Below are 14,808 nucleotides of genomic sequence, written 5' to 3' on the forward strand. Positions count from 1 at the left end.
CACTGTTATTTCCTATTGAGCCCAAAGTGAAAGCAGGAGATGCAGCTGAGTAGCAAGTGAGCTGTGCAACCCTGTGTGTCAGACAAGTGTCATTTGGCTAGAGTGGGGTCACCCCTGCCTGAGAAAAGGGCATCAAATTACCCAGGACCTCTGCAGACCAGACCCATGCAACAGTCTGTGCACCACTTCTCCAGCAGCTGATGAACTTGCCATGTTTTACTCTGATGGGAATGGAGGCTTGCCTGGGCAGAACATGGATAAGAGAAAAGTAGCTCTTCAGTACCTGGTCTTGCCTGAGCCGCATTTGATCCTGACCTTCTGACCTTTAGTCTGTCCCAAGACAATGATTTTTCTTTGTGTTACCTTTTAGAGGGTAGATTTAGATTAGATGTTAGGAAGTTCCTCCCTGTGAGGGTGGTGAGGCCCTGGCAGAGGCTGTCCACAGAAGCTGTGGCTGCCCCTTCCCTGGCAGTGTTCAAGGCCAGGTTGGATGTGGCTTGGAGCAACCTGGTCTAGTGGAAGGTGTCCCTGCCATGGCAGGGGGTTGCAACTGGATAATCTTTAAGGTCACCTGCTACCTGAATGCCATGGACCCATGGTCTGACCTGCTGCAAGTGAATTTGGCCCTTTCTGGGCTTCAAATAGTCATGCTACAGCAGATATGTATCTTGTGGGGATGAGCTCTGTTTTCAGAGGCAGTAAATGTTAGCACAGATATACAGCATTATGTTTACCTGTTCAAATGCCTTTCAGCTCACAGCTGGGATAGACAGATATGAGATAGCTTCATCTGTGGAGGCCTGATGAACTTTGTGCAATGTATGTCTGCTGTTGATATTGCGTAATAATATTAAGTCTCAATAAGGTTCCTCAACACCAGGGTAAAAGTCACAAAGCAGCAGCTCACGAGGCCAACAGAAGATGGCCACATCTGATTTTATTCATGTAAATTGGGCATGTGTGTAACCATCATACTGGAAACAAGCACTGTGGTGTAGGTGGTGGTGGAGAACAAAATATACAGCTTAAGGAAAGAGAGGACCAGTAGGGCACTCCAAGTGGTTCCTATAAACTGTTAAGTGGGAGAAGCTGTCTCAGTGGTTAAGAGCCTCTTATATATGGGAGAACTGCGTCAGCAGAGCATTTCCATGCACTTTGGCTCAGGGCTGAAATAACAGAAGCAGTCAGGAATGCTGCAGCCATCACCCAAGCAGCTACCGAGGAATGAGGGTAGAAGCTCCATGAGACTAGCTTGAACCCAGCTTTGTCCCCAGCAAGTTTGGATGGGCAATCCCAAGCTGCAAGGTGACTGCAAGCAGAAGTTAGGAGCCAACCTAGCAGTCACGCATGAGATAAACAGCAATGACAGCATGGCATTAGCTGCTCCTCCCAGCCAACGGACAACCATGCCAAGGAATGGTTGCAATGGCAGGTTTATATCTCGGCAGGAGTTAAATCTTTGAAAACAAAACAACAGGCAATTCTCCCTTATTTGATTTTCAGGGGGGGAATTTCTCAGTGAGACAGACATGAATTTCCTGGGCTGGGGGAGGAGAGGAACTACCAACCAACCAACCAACCAAGCAAAAAATTCCTCTTTTTGGTTAGCCACAGGCGTTGTGCAATCCTCCCAGGGTGCTGTCAGCTGGCCCGTTCCAAGGAGCTCTCTCCCAGCTCCACCTGGTGGCAAAAAGGATGTTCGGGCTATTGCTCTGGTCATTGCATTGGGCTCCAAGGGACTGGGATTCAGTTGCTGCTGCTGCCATTTTGCATGAGTGCCCGCTCTTCTGCATGGTATTGGCTTGCCTCCTCTCATGAGGTGGGAACAGCCCTTCGCTACATAGGTAAGTAAAGTCAGTCCCCTACACGTGTGCACCATAAGTGCAGCACAGTGGGGAGATCACAGCTTGGGGAAAGGAACTTAGCAAGAAAGCAAAGGGAGCCTTGTGCTGGCAGCCAGGCATAGCTGACAGTTGACTGCAGTATTTGCCTTGGAGCTGAACCACTCCTGACCATCAAAGATCACAGAAGACCATCAGGGATCTCCTAGGATTGTGGTTAAGAGCAGTGGTACCTTCTAGCTTGGCATTTAGGTCCATGGCTGAAATCAATTGCACAGACATAGGCATGAAATGACCTGGAGTGTCTCACCTGTCCTGCTTTGCTCCTCATGATGGAGTGGAAGTTGCACTGTTAACTCATGCTGGTGAAGATACCTTCAGCTCCATCAGCACCATAATGATAAGTTGTGAAAAGATAAGATATAGCTTTAGATGTGCTCAGATGACACTATGTTGGTCCAGAACTTTTACAAGCCTTGATCTTTTAAATGAGTCAGTTAAAAAAAATCTTGATCAAGACAGGCTCAGGATTTGGTCACCTCTGAGTCCAAAATACAGCTCAGGCCTGGCCTTACCACAAATGTCTCCAGCTACAACAATCAGAACAGCAACAGCATCATTGACCCTTCTGGGTTTTGCTGTGTTTCCTTCTGAGGGAAGGAAAGAAAAAGCAAACCAAAAAGAGAAAAAGAAAGAAAGAAACTAAGAAGAAAGGGAGAAGAAAGCAAAGCAAATCCCATCAGTTTTAGACCAAATGCAGAGCATCCCTCCCCTAAAAGCAGGAATGAGTTACAGCTCTTGTTTTGAATGCTAGAAATTTGGTTTTTTTAAAACATGTTACAGAATACTTTTCCGGGGGGGGGGGGGGAGGAGATCATTAGAAAGTCTCAATGGTTTACTCTAAATATTCAACAGCTAATCTCTAAACTCCAAAAATTATCAAAAATCATAAACTGACAAAAAGTCCTGGGACTGGCTCATAGCTGATTAAGATGCTACAGACCCAACCATGTAACACTTCAACTTCTAACACAAAGCTGGTTACAAATACTACTCTCAGGAAGGCTGTATATATTCTCTAGGGATCTTCCCCTAGCTTACAAGTAGTAATACTGGCTTATACATGCCAAGAGCTGAGATCACTGGTATAAGAAACATCAGGGTGTAAGAAGTGAAGCCTGTGTAGGAAGTTACAGGAGCTACAGACAGCTGGCACCAGATTCAGAAACACTGATGAAGCTGTATAAAAACAATACAGTATAAAGAAAGGGGAGACAAAGCCATGCTGCTGACACTTCAAAAAATGTTACATTCCACTGGAGTCCCACTTATTCCATAAAGGGCCTGAGTATATATTAAGCTAAAGCCATATGGAGACCAGCAAAGCAGATATCGCAATCTAACCTCTGCCCATCAGGATCTACAGGGCAGTTCACTGCTGTTTGGTGTCCTCCACCCACAAGGGCAGATCCTGTTGGGAAGGACACGTTGCTGAAGTGAGCAGCAGCAAAGCACCAAGAACGTAACACGAAATCTGTGTTTGGCTCTCTCCTGGGGCAAAGGACAGCATAGAGGGCATTTCCAACCCAAGAAAGAAGTATAAGACCAAGCTGTGTCCTCCAACTCCAGAATCAGACAAGTTTCTTGGTAATAACCAAGATGAAGTCCATAATTGCTCATTAATTCCAAAGCTCTAGCTGAACTACAGCTCAAGTGGAAGGCAGGCTTAATACAGCATTGAGGGAGGGAGTTTTAGGAAAAAGTTTGCATTTTGATCTCTACTGAGATTTGATGCTTTTTACAAGGGCAGATTCTTTTCCTTGAAGTGATTAGGACTAACTGTATATCACAGCATCTGTTTCTTACTATTACTGATTCCTACAACAAATGTACCAGACAGATACTTTTTAAAAGTGAACTCAGAGCCCTGTGTAAAGCAAGAATGTTACAATACCAAAGATGGTATCTGGTTAAAAATAAATAATTCCTGAAATATGGAACATATCTTCAGTTCTATAACCCTTGGACACTTAAGTTATAAGGCTTTCCACACAGCTGTTTGTTTTGCATTTTAAGTGAGTATAACTTGATAGAATGGGCTCTAGATTTCTGTCAGGATTAAATGATAAAAAAAAAAAACCCAAAATAAAACTGAAATATGGTTTCACACATTACCAGCCTTCACCTTCTGAGAGTGCTCTAGCACTTCCCACATATCAAGCAACACCAGGTGAGCAAGAAGTAAAACTGAGGTGGAGTAGGCAAGGGTAGCCTTGTGTGGATCATGGCAATAGGAGCCAAGAGATGGAATCAAGAGATGGAATCAAGAGACTTCAGTATTATGCTAATAATCTTCTCTGAGGATCCTCTTTTTTTTGCAGATAACCATAGGTAGAATATTTCCCTAAATACTTGCTTTCAGTGAAGAATTTTTGTTTCAATTGAGTTACTTCTTTCACAATATATGCTCTGATTTCTATGGAAAATACTGCTATTTTCATCAAATTTCCTGCCTGCCATCTTTCCTTTGCACTTCTGTCCACTGAAAATATATTTTTCCCCCTGTGCTAGCTACCTCTTCTCCCTGCTCTGAGATTCAGACCAAGCTCCCAGGGCCAGTTAGTCTCCCAGAATGCCTGAAGAGGGAACAGGGCATTCACTGGGGGAGTCTGGTGTGACCAAGAGGCCAGACTACAAGGGAGAGTGGGAGTAGAAGCAACTGAACTTTGATTTTCATAAGGCATCACAACTTCATTTTCTAATTTATTTTTTTTTCAGTTTTCCAACAAAAAATGGCATTTTGAATGTTATTAAAAAAAAAAAAAAACCAACGCATTACCCCATCAGCTTTAGTCACTACCACCAGTAGCCCATTTATGCTGTAGAAACAACCCATTCTAGACTATTTTCTGTCACCAAGCCTTGATGAAGCTTCAGAAAAATTCATGTGTGCCTTTTCCTCCCCACCTTTATAGCTTCAAGCCATGACTGAGAGTGGAAACCTTCCCTTCAATAGGTAACACAAAGCTTGCTTGATACCACCAGCTTCCCATCTACCATCAAGAGAAATGACAGTCAAATAATCTTTTTCCTAATTTCATCTTCTCATGCTGAAGATCCCTCCACTGCAGCACTTTCAATTTGCAATGAAATTTACTGCCACAATAAAACAACAGCTGACTTCCCTTAGTGACACCAATCAAATCCACACAAAACAGACATTTACTATCTTTCCTTTCACTTACCCAGCATTTACAAACATTTTCATTTCACTCAGAGGCCCCACTATCCTTGAAGGAATCTACAGCACGAGACACCCACTGGAGTACATGGGATTCCTTGACTGAAGATTTTCACTGCCTCTAATGTAATGACCCATGAAAGAAAAAAATGTAGGACAAGCATCTTTATGCCAAGCCCATCATGTGCACTGTTATGTGTTGTATGCAACCACCATGAATGCTTTGCTGTGACCTGAAAATTAGGAAACAAACGATTTGTCTGTCTGTCAGTTCTCTTGATGGTAGATGACTTAACAAGATTTCACTGCCATTGCAGTGTAGCAGCTGAGATGAGCCAGCCCAGCAGGGAGAGGGAATCATGCAGAACTCAACCAAGCATAGTTTGAGCAAGATCACAATCAGCCCCGGGCTTTGAGATGCACTGCCCAGTGCATTCAGAAAAAAAAAAAGAAGCTAAGAATGTTTTCTTCATGTTTGTTCCAAATATCAGCTGGTAGAATTGCATTTTATAAAAGAGCATAAATTCAAAGTTAATAGCCAATGCAATCCAGAAACAAAACTCAGTTATAAATATACCTCTTTCTCACCATGTCCTTGTACAGCCAAGCTGTGCTGCTGAGGTGGAAACACATCCCAGTGACCTGTCACAGGGAATAAAAAAAGGCTCATAGGCACAAGTGAGCTCATTCACAGCTGAGGAAAAGAAAACTTTGGTTTTGTTGAGGTTTCTTTGCCTCAGAAGACAATGAACAGAAGAACAAGAGAGATCGCTCACGGAAAACATAACAGACGGACCTTGATACTTGGGACGTTTTGCCAGTGTAAAATTAACCAAGACACCAAATCAAGTAAAGGGCAGTCACTAGTTCCTGAAACGTCTTCTTTATGCCTTTCTTTTTTTCATCTATGTCTAACACTTCAATTTAAGTGTTACCTTGATAGAAGTAACTAACCCCATTTTCTCATCTTTAATCCTTGCAAAAAGCAGTGAAATCTCAGGCACACAGTCTTCGCTCCTGTGAATCATCAAGCAGGGTTAACTGGTAGACTTTCCCAGCAGATGTTGGGAGACTCCCTAGGGCTAGAGGTCCCTCTATTTTACACCTGAGTGCCCAGCCACCATCATTTTCTTTTTATTCCCTCAGTCCTCCCAGCAGGCTGCCCAGTTCTCCCGGGACATCACAGAGAGCCTGGTCCTGCTTTAACAGTATAATCAGGGACACCTTCTGCTACACCAGGTTGCTCAAAGCCACATCCAGCAGAGGCTAATCCCTTGAGGGATTCTTCCGTGCAAGTTAGAGGGAGAAATGAGTGGTAATTTATGATAAGTGCCCTTGCAATTAGCACCTTGGTAAGTAGTGCTGCCTGGGGAATCTGAGAAGGCTATAAATGAAAGCATAGCAAGGACAGAAGTGTCATTCTGATGTTAAGTCTAAATTCTTGTTAAAATCAGCAGAAGCTGGTGGAAAACAGGGATAGCATAGCTTAGGGATGGGTGGCATGGCCTCAGAAACCAGGGCTTTGAAACTCTTCCCTCACTTTGTCTTACCTGATTCAATATCAAGCTCTTCAGGGGAGGAGCCACTGGACAGAGTGCAGTTAGGAAACTGAGGTAACTGTCAGAGACTTTGGGTAGTTCATCACTGGAGAAGAGACAAAAAATAGACTGAAAAACAGGCCATGGACTTGAATTCTAAAATGTATAACTGATATTTTAATATTAGTTACGCGGACATGGGATTTCATACTCTGATCAGAACCATTAGGGTTTTTCTATTGACTCCTGAAAAATTTGTATCAGTAACTGGGTTTGGCATTCTTGCAGCGAATGCGGCCGCCTGTTAAACTTATAGGCTATGTGGATATAAATATATGAGTGCAGGCACTGATACATATAGATAATCCAAAGTACGAACAATGAAGGAGACATATAAAAAGCACCACTTACCCTCTCTGTTAGCATCTAGGATTTATTAGCCCTCCATTAACTATGGGTGGAGGTTACATTACCTGCATTCCTTACATAGGTACTGCAGTTAATTGAAGGAAGCTGTGGCTATTCAGTCCTTGAACATGCTAAATGGACCAGTGGAATGCTATGCAGGGCCTACAATCAATGATAAGCACACAAATAGATTACCCCAACTGGGAATGTCTTGTCATAAGGTCTTTTTCAAGGTCTGACTATGTCTTATTCATAAAGTGGTGAGGTTTGTGAGCTTTAGTTACAGTTGCCACTGCTGAAGTCACTTCAGGGGTACCTAGAGGCTGATGGGATGAAGCATCTGCAATGGACTTGTATCTTGCTTTAGTGCTGGCCAACCAGGAAAGCCAGCCTTCCCTGAGATTTGGTTTCCCCACCAGCAGAACAAGAGAACTGATGAAGAAATACTTCAGGGTTAGTGTGTGAGGATTATTTGCAGAGCACTTGAACTTCTGCATCTATTTTATCAGATTTAAAGAGGGGCAAGCAACATTCCTGGGAACTGGGGCTTGGTCAAATATACTGTTAAAATATTAGAAAATCCCTGTTGTGCTTTTGGCTCAGGTAAAAGCATACTCCCAAACAATTTCTGGGTATGGTTCAAAAGTTGGCATGGGCCAAGGTCTGTTCCCAGGAGATCTTTTGCATAGAGACACCTTGTTCTGGAAGGCAAGTGTATTTAATAGGTAGGGTGTGGGCTGTTTAATGCCACCAGCATGAGATCCAGTAACGACTGGAGATGTAGCCACAAAGTCTAATCCACTCCCTATATTGACACTGTGCCTCTTGCAAGCAGAAGCAGAGATGACTTGGGAGAGGATGTAGGAAGTTAAAAGGCTCCTCCTGTTTTCCAAGCAACTGGCAGCATCTTCTCTCACTATCTCTGTATGCCAAGTCCTGAAGGAAATGTTCAGTTTTTCATTTGACAGCAGCTATACCCTTTATTATCCTGGCTATAGCCCTCCAGTGCTGTAGCCAACAGCACGTGAGGGAGTCATATATTTAGAGTCATCTCCAGCCAGCTTTGAAGCAAATCCATCGGGAAATACACAAATCATGCTGCTATCCCATCTGCTTCCCATTGCAGAAACACAGGGTATGAACACCAAAATGTAGCAAGACTTGCGTCTCTTTCCTGGTCACCTGTGGTACCCTCACATCTCAAATAGTGTTGAGGGTACTTAACACTACCTGGTTATAGGCCCAGGTCTCAAAGTGACCAAGGTATGAGTTTGGGTAAGTCACATCTTTCTAGCCCTCTTTTCTCTTTGATTCTGAGTTTGTACTTCTATTTAGACTGAAAGAGAATAGGTATTGCATGTCTCCTAAATAACTCAGGACCCATACAAGGAGATGCCCAAAAGTGCCTACAGAGCTTGAACTATGTTAATGATGAATCAGTAGTAGGAAGTTGTGGGGGACCTGACTCTCCCTTCTCATCTCTTGGGAGTTAACTTACTTTTGTCCAAGTAGCAGTCAGATTTTCATCTTTAGTGCTTATTTAAGAGAGAGTTCTATGTAAAATTTGTCTCCTTGTTATTTTTCCTCTCCTCATTCTGGGTTTCTTTGTTCACAAATGTGCATGCCCTTCTACATTCCTAGATGCGTTACACAGACAGTTTCACACAAAGAATATTTCTCAGAGATGTACTTAGAAGCTTGTAAGATATGCAGGCAAGTCCTTTCTTCTTTCTAAGCTAAAAGCACCTCTATTTTTTTGTTGGACATTACCTAGTTCTCACACTCCACTGCTGCTCAGCACACCCACAGATGTTGAAACCACCTTCTTGCAAAAGAGACGTAGCAGCAGCCCTGGGGAAAGCAATGGGAGAGAAGAGGGAAGGAAACCTATTTTATTTTTCTGGAGATGAAGTTTCTCATTTGATGCTCTCTATTTTACTTTTTTTTTTTTTAATCCCAAATTCTTACAATACACATTCTAGCTTCACCCACTTCCTCTGTGGGAACAGCTGTCAAAACGCTGTTACATCCTAGGCTACTGCGGCTTTACGACTCACATTAGCAGCTCTTTAAGGGTCTGGCGGAGGCTGGCTGTGAGGTTTCAAGCCTGCGATTTATCACTACCCAACTGCCAGGAAGTGTAGGCCAAGGTCAGTTGGTAAACTGAAGAAGAGGAGGAGGTATGCAGCAGGGTTTGACAGGATGTAGAGCAGAGGTAGCTCCTTGGATCCCCATCTCCAACCCCATCATCTCCAATCATCACTATTCTTGCATTAAACTACCTAGACCAAATATTCACCAAAGTAGCTGCCTGGCTCCTCAGAGCTTTGTGCTGAAATTTCTTATCACAGAAGGGTCAAAGCAAAACAAAAACAGAAGGTGCATTGGTTGAGCAAGGTTCTCACTGATTTAGTAACAATTTCCTTGGGTGGGTGATACAGATAATAAGCTGTGAGGAGTACAACAGTGGGATATGATACCAACATTAGCATGATACTGGACAAAGGTATCAGCACATCTGTTTGAAGATGAACGCTGCTGATTCTGTGTAAAGTACAGAGGAGCCACCTCTTAAGGGGTTAGTTAAATGCCTGGATGCAATTCATGCACCATAACAGAAAATGAGATCAGAAGGTAAAATAAATGAAAGAGTTTCACATGCATGGGAAGGAGAGAATTGGATAGCCACCTCTGACTTTGTGAAGCACTTTGGAGATATATGCCAGAATTTTCAAAGTCCTCCAGCACACCATCAAGAACACAGTAACCCTTGTTTAATAGTCTAACGTGGGATGTACAGAAGTCTGCCAAAGGTATACAGTGAAAGGACAACTGTGGCTAAAGCTCATTCTAAGTTTGGTTCTTCTATCACATGCCCAGTCAGCCTGACAAGCAGCTTTTCTTGGCTGGCAGATTGTTTGAATCATTTGGACCTGCTGCCTTGACAGGGTGCCAAACTATTGAGAAGGAGAACCTGGACATATGAGTGACAGCCAGTAAATAAGTGCAGGGTAGGAAGTTACTTTCTGTCAGATGAACTACCATTTTGGTCATGTGATTTTTCTTCTCCCTCCCCAGGATGATGTTTTATGTTAACATGGTGACCACTGAGGAGACGATAGGATGATTGTGCCTGCTTGCCTGCCTCAAAAGACAGTAGCCTACTAATCTAAACAGCCCCTTACTTATAGTCCACCACCTGCTATCTCAGTATGATCTTCTCTGCCACAAGTTTTGTATGCCCCAGGGCTAGGGTTTCAGTGGGATTGTTTCTTTCTTTGTTTTGAACGGCTTGAGCAGTTGGACCTCAGGCTAATCTCTAAACTTTCTCCTCAAAGAGCAGTATCTGTGAACCATCCCACAACTGTGGTCCTGAGAAGCAGCACCTCATTGCGTGCATCCACATATGGGGCACCGTGTTATTTCCCAGAGGCTTTGCAAACCCCAATCACCCATGTTTGAGTCATTATTAAATTGTAAGATGAACAGCAACACTCTCTGGTTATTTAAAGCTCAGCTGAAATGAATTTTAGGTAGCAAATATCTTCAGGGGGCCATTGTGAAGAAAAAGACATTTGATCAAGCAAGACAACACATACCCCAGGATAATGACAGTTTTTTTAATTGTTGTCATTCAGCCAGACTAAATTTGGCTGCATCCTCCCTATTTTGAGTTCCAGCCAGTTATTTGATCGGAGTACCTTTGCAGTCACATCATGAGAGTGACATTCTGCCAATGTATCATGACTTCTCCAGCAAAGAATGATGACTAATGTAATCCCATGAAAAGCTGATGGAGTCCATCAGCCTCCTGAGCCTGTTTAACATTATACTGCTCAAAAGTCTTTGGGGGTTACATTAGTGTCATGGTTTAAGCCCAGCCGGTAACTCAGAACCACTTGGCCACTCACTCACTTGCACTTCTTCTTCCCCCCACCCCAGTCCCAGAGGAGAGAGAGGCTAGCTCTGGCACCAGAGGTCCAGACTAGTGCTGAGGGAAGTACAGGGACTTCCACAACCACTGAATGTAGAAGTTCTTCCAGATGCAAAGAAAGAAGAGCACATGTCAAGTATAATTTAAAATACATTTATTGTTTCATTTGTTCTGGCTTTTTTGTTATACAAAGATGTTAAATAACTTAAATACATTCTCAACAGTCACTCAGAATCAGATTTATACCTACAAGCTGTACATATGAGGTAGAGAAAAATAACTTAGGCTCCCATAAGACATTGGAAAGAAAAAAAAAAGAAACAAACAAACAAACAAAAAAGAAAAATACTAATCCTTCATGTTAGTTATTCCCACCTCCCTTTAAAAGGAAATGCCATCCCAGGTGTGCAAAACAAATCCTAGACTTTACATTCAGGCCTCAAAAGGCATTCTTACGACTGGGGCGGACCAAAGGAAAATTCCTGTCCTAATTTGGTGATTGCTCTTTCAGATAGGTCTGTGCCCAAAGGGAGCTGGCTGAGATATCCATGCATACATTGATGAGTCCTGAATTCAGCCCCACACTTACAAACATCTATTAACCTGTGTGTCTATGTTTTTATCCTCTTCCATTGTCAGTGGTGAGAAACTGGCACATCCACCTGGTCCAAAACACCTTCTAGAGGCTCCTTTTCTAAAGGGGGATAATTCCAGAAGCATTACAAATGCCCCACTACAACAAGCATGTCAGCACCTCCCCCAGCTTTCCTGATCAATCCTGTTATCCAGTGCTGCTGGGGAAGGGTTTTGCCCATTTCTGAAAACATTCAGCAACAACAGTGTTATTCAGACAGCCTCCTGAATTTTATGTGTCTAAATCATTTACGGCCTTAACTTACACCCTACTCACTCCCTGCACGTGAATAAACGCAGTTACAGGAAGCCTACCATGATGCCAGAGCTAAACTTTGCTTGCAATAGACATTTGCTTTACCTCTCCACTCACAAGTACTAGAAATTTCCCTTTTTTTGTTGTGCAGAAACACTCTCTTTCCTGGAACCAGTAAAGAGCTTGGTCAAATCCAGTGCGCATCAGTGAAAAACAGATCTGAAAACTATTCAACACTAATATCTATGGCCCTCAGCTTGACTGCTTCAGCAATGGCCAGATTTCTATGTGCCTGACAAATTGAACATCCTTCAAGTTACATGAGCAGTAATGGTCATAAAAAGCACTATTTCTCTTTCAGGAGAATGTTGCTCTCCAAAAGTCATCACCTAGTTAGCATTCGGAAAACTGAAAACCAGGACGAGCTGACCATAGAAGCCAGAGTCTACCCAACAGATGCGCATGCAGAGCCAAATAAACTGGTAACTGAGAGCTTTGCTGCACCTGTTTTATTTAGCACAGAACAGACTTAATTTTACTGCAACATCAACTGAGGAATTTTTCACAGGCACTATAATCCACCAGGAAATTACCTTAAGCAGCATCTACTCCATGAAAGTACCCTTGAGAAATATGCCCCTTCATCTGGGTTCTCATCAAACCCTACCACAGCCAAAACAACCTAATATACGTTCACTAAAATTGGGCAGCTGAAAAACAATTAACAAAGAAATTCAAGACCTGGGCTGAAGGAAGGCAGATGTGTACGAGCTGGCTGACCACAAAAAGTCCTCAGAAATTATCTTTCCCCTGCTCAGGTCTTCAATTCCGAAAGCTCTTTTGAAAACAGACAGTCCATAACTCAAAGGTGCTTCCCAAGGTGAACAACAGGCTTCCCTAAACCACAGTAGACCAAGTTCCCAGCTCCCAAGTTTTACACCACCTCACTCAAACAGATAAAAATTGTTTATATTAAGTCAAGCCTGGGATTTGGTCCTCTTCATTTAACCTTCCCAGGTATCAGATTTTTATTCCCCCCCCCCCTCACAATAACCTTTTTAAGAGTCATTCTTCCCAGGACAACTGAGAGCAACAGCAAATATCTAGTTATTATAAATAGGCTTTAGTTTTCAAGCCATCTCACAACCAGGATGCATAACTATAAAAGAGCAAGCTTGAAGTTTGAGGGTAGGTTTTTGTATTTATTTACAAGCTACTCATTCTTCATAACTCATTTTTAGTGTCAAGAATAAAAAAAAAAAATGCCCCTTTGTTAAACCTTAGTTGATTTATCAACTGGAGTATTTTGAGAGGTGGAAAACAATGAGAATGTAATGTTTAGGACTTGTTTTGCATGTCTCCACATCAGGCATATATGAGTCAGTTACACAGAACAGAAGCTTGTTAAAAAACAGATGACGGGTGCAACAATTATTTGTGTGGGCTTTTATTTCTTTTAATAGAAAATTCTAATATAAAACAGCAAACATTTTCAGTTTGCCTTGTTTACAAAAATATTATATATATTTTTTTATATTTCTGACATAACTAAATGCACTATTCAATAAAAATATTCTTCCATCAGCTAACTTCTCTTTTAAAAAAATTAATTAAAAAGTTATATAAATAATGGTTGCACCCCCCCCCACCCCCCACCCCAAAACTGATCTCACAAGTTTTGCTGGATCAGCTTAGGAGAACCAACACTTTGACACTTTTGGGAGACAGCGGGTGAAAGGGGATAGGAAACCAGAGAATCCCCCGGTCACCCATCTGTCCTTCTCCAGTTACATCTGCTGCAAAAACCTGTTTCTATGGGGGTAAGAAAAAGGAAAAAAGTTGCTTTGCACTTTTTATATATATATATATATATATATCAAATGACACTGTGAATGATCAGGGACTCAAATCCATTCTTGTAGCGGTTTTACAAAACTGAGCAATTAAATTGAATTGCACTAGAGATGTAGTGATGTAGAATCAGCCTCTCTGGAAAAATCCAATTTCATGCAGCTGGAATAAAAAGCAGTTTGCAGGACACTGCCCAATGTTTTATAGAAGGCTTCAGGGTCTGCTGTCTAGGGTTTCCTGAACTCACATATGGAGTAACACAAGCAGAAACTCCTGCTCCATGGGTTAGTTCAATCCCAACACACATTATCACCAGCAGAAAACCCAAGTTAATCACCTGAGAGAATTTTGAGAGGGTCTGACATCTTTTCTACCAGTTGCTACTTGTTTCATCCTACTCAAGCTCCACTGGATTTTTTCCAGAATGAGGCTTTTCCCCCCATTCTTTCTTCAAAGATAAGGCAAACATTGGAAAATGCTGGAACTAAACACCCCCCAACACACATATAACATGGTGGGGGGAAGAAGAAAAATAACCCACATATGTTTTACCACCCTAGGTCAAAAGGCCAAGAAGACAAGTTCTCCTGATTTCAGAGTGTTAGTATATTTTATACACTGCCTATACATTTAACACATGTGCCTCGCTACTATTTAGTTATTTATATTTTTTTTAACCACAGGAGAATAAACCTTGCTATTTACAATATATAACAGGCAAGTAATATATCCACATTAACATAAATACAATTTGCTTTTTCTGTGGGTTTTTGTTGTTTGTTTTTTTTTTATTTTAAATACTTACAGAAAGCATCCAGGCTTCAGTGCGTGAGTTATAATACACAGAAGAGCTCTTTCACTCAGTAGTTCATTCACTCTTTGCTGCCTTCCTCTAGTCAAGCTTTGACAGTCTGTCTTATTGCCCACCCATCTCTCTCTCCCCCGCCCCACTGCCAAACAGACCAAGCTACCCTATCCCATCTGACCCAGGCATTTTCTCCACAACAATATTTATGCCCACACTGCCTTCTCTTCTACATCTAGGGACTCATTCTCCTCTCACACCAGTGCAATGTGGAGTTACTCCAGCAAGGTCAATGGAGACA

This window comes from Neopsephotus bourkii, unplaced genomic scaffold (genome assembly GCF_033783945.1).
Source record: "Neopsephotus bourkii isolate Nb327-2 ecotype Australia unplaced genomic scaffold, CSIRO-AGI_Nbou_v1 NB_745, whole genome shotgun sequence".
Classification (NCBI taxonomy): domain Eukaryota; kingdom Metazoa; phylum Chordata; class Aves; order Psittaciformes; family Psittacidae; genus Neopsephotus; species Neopsephotus bourkii.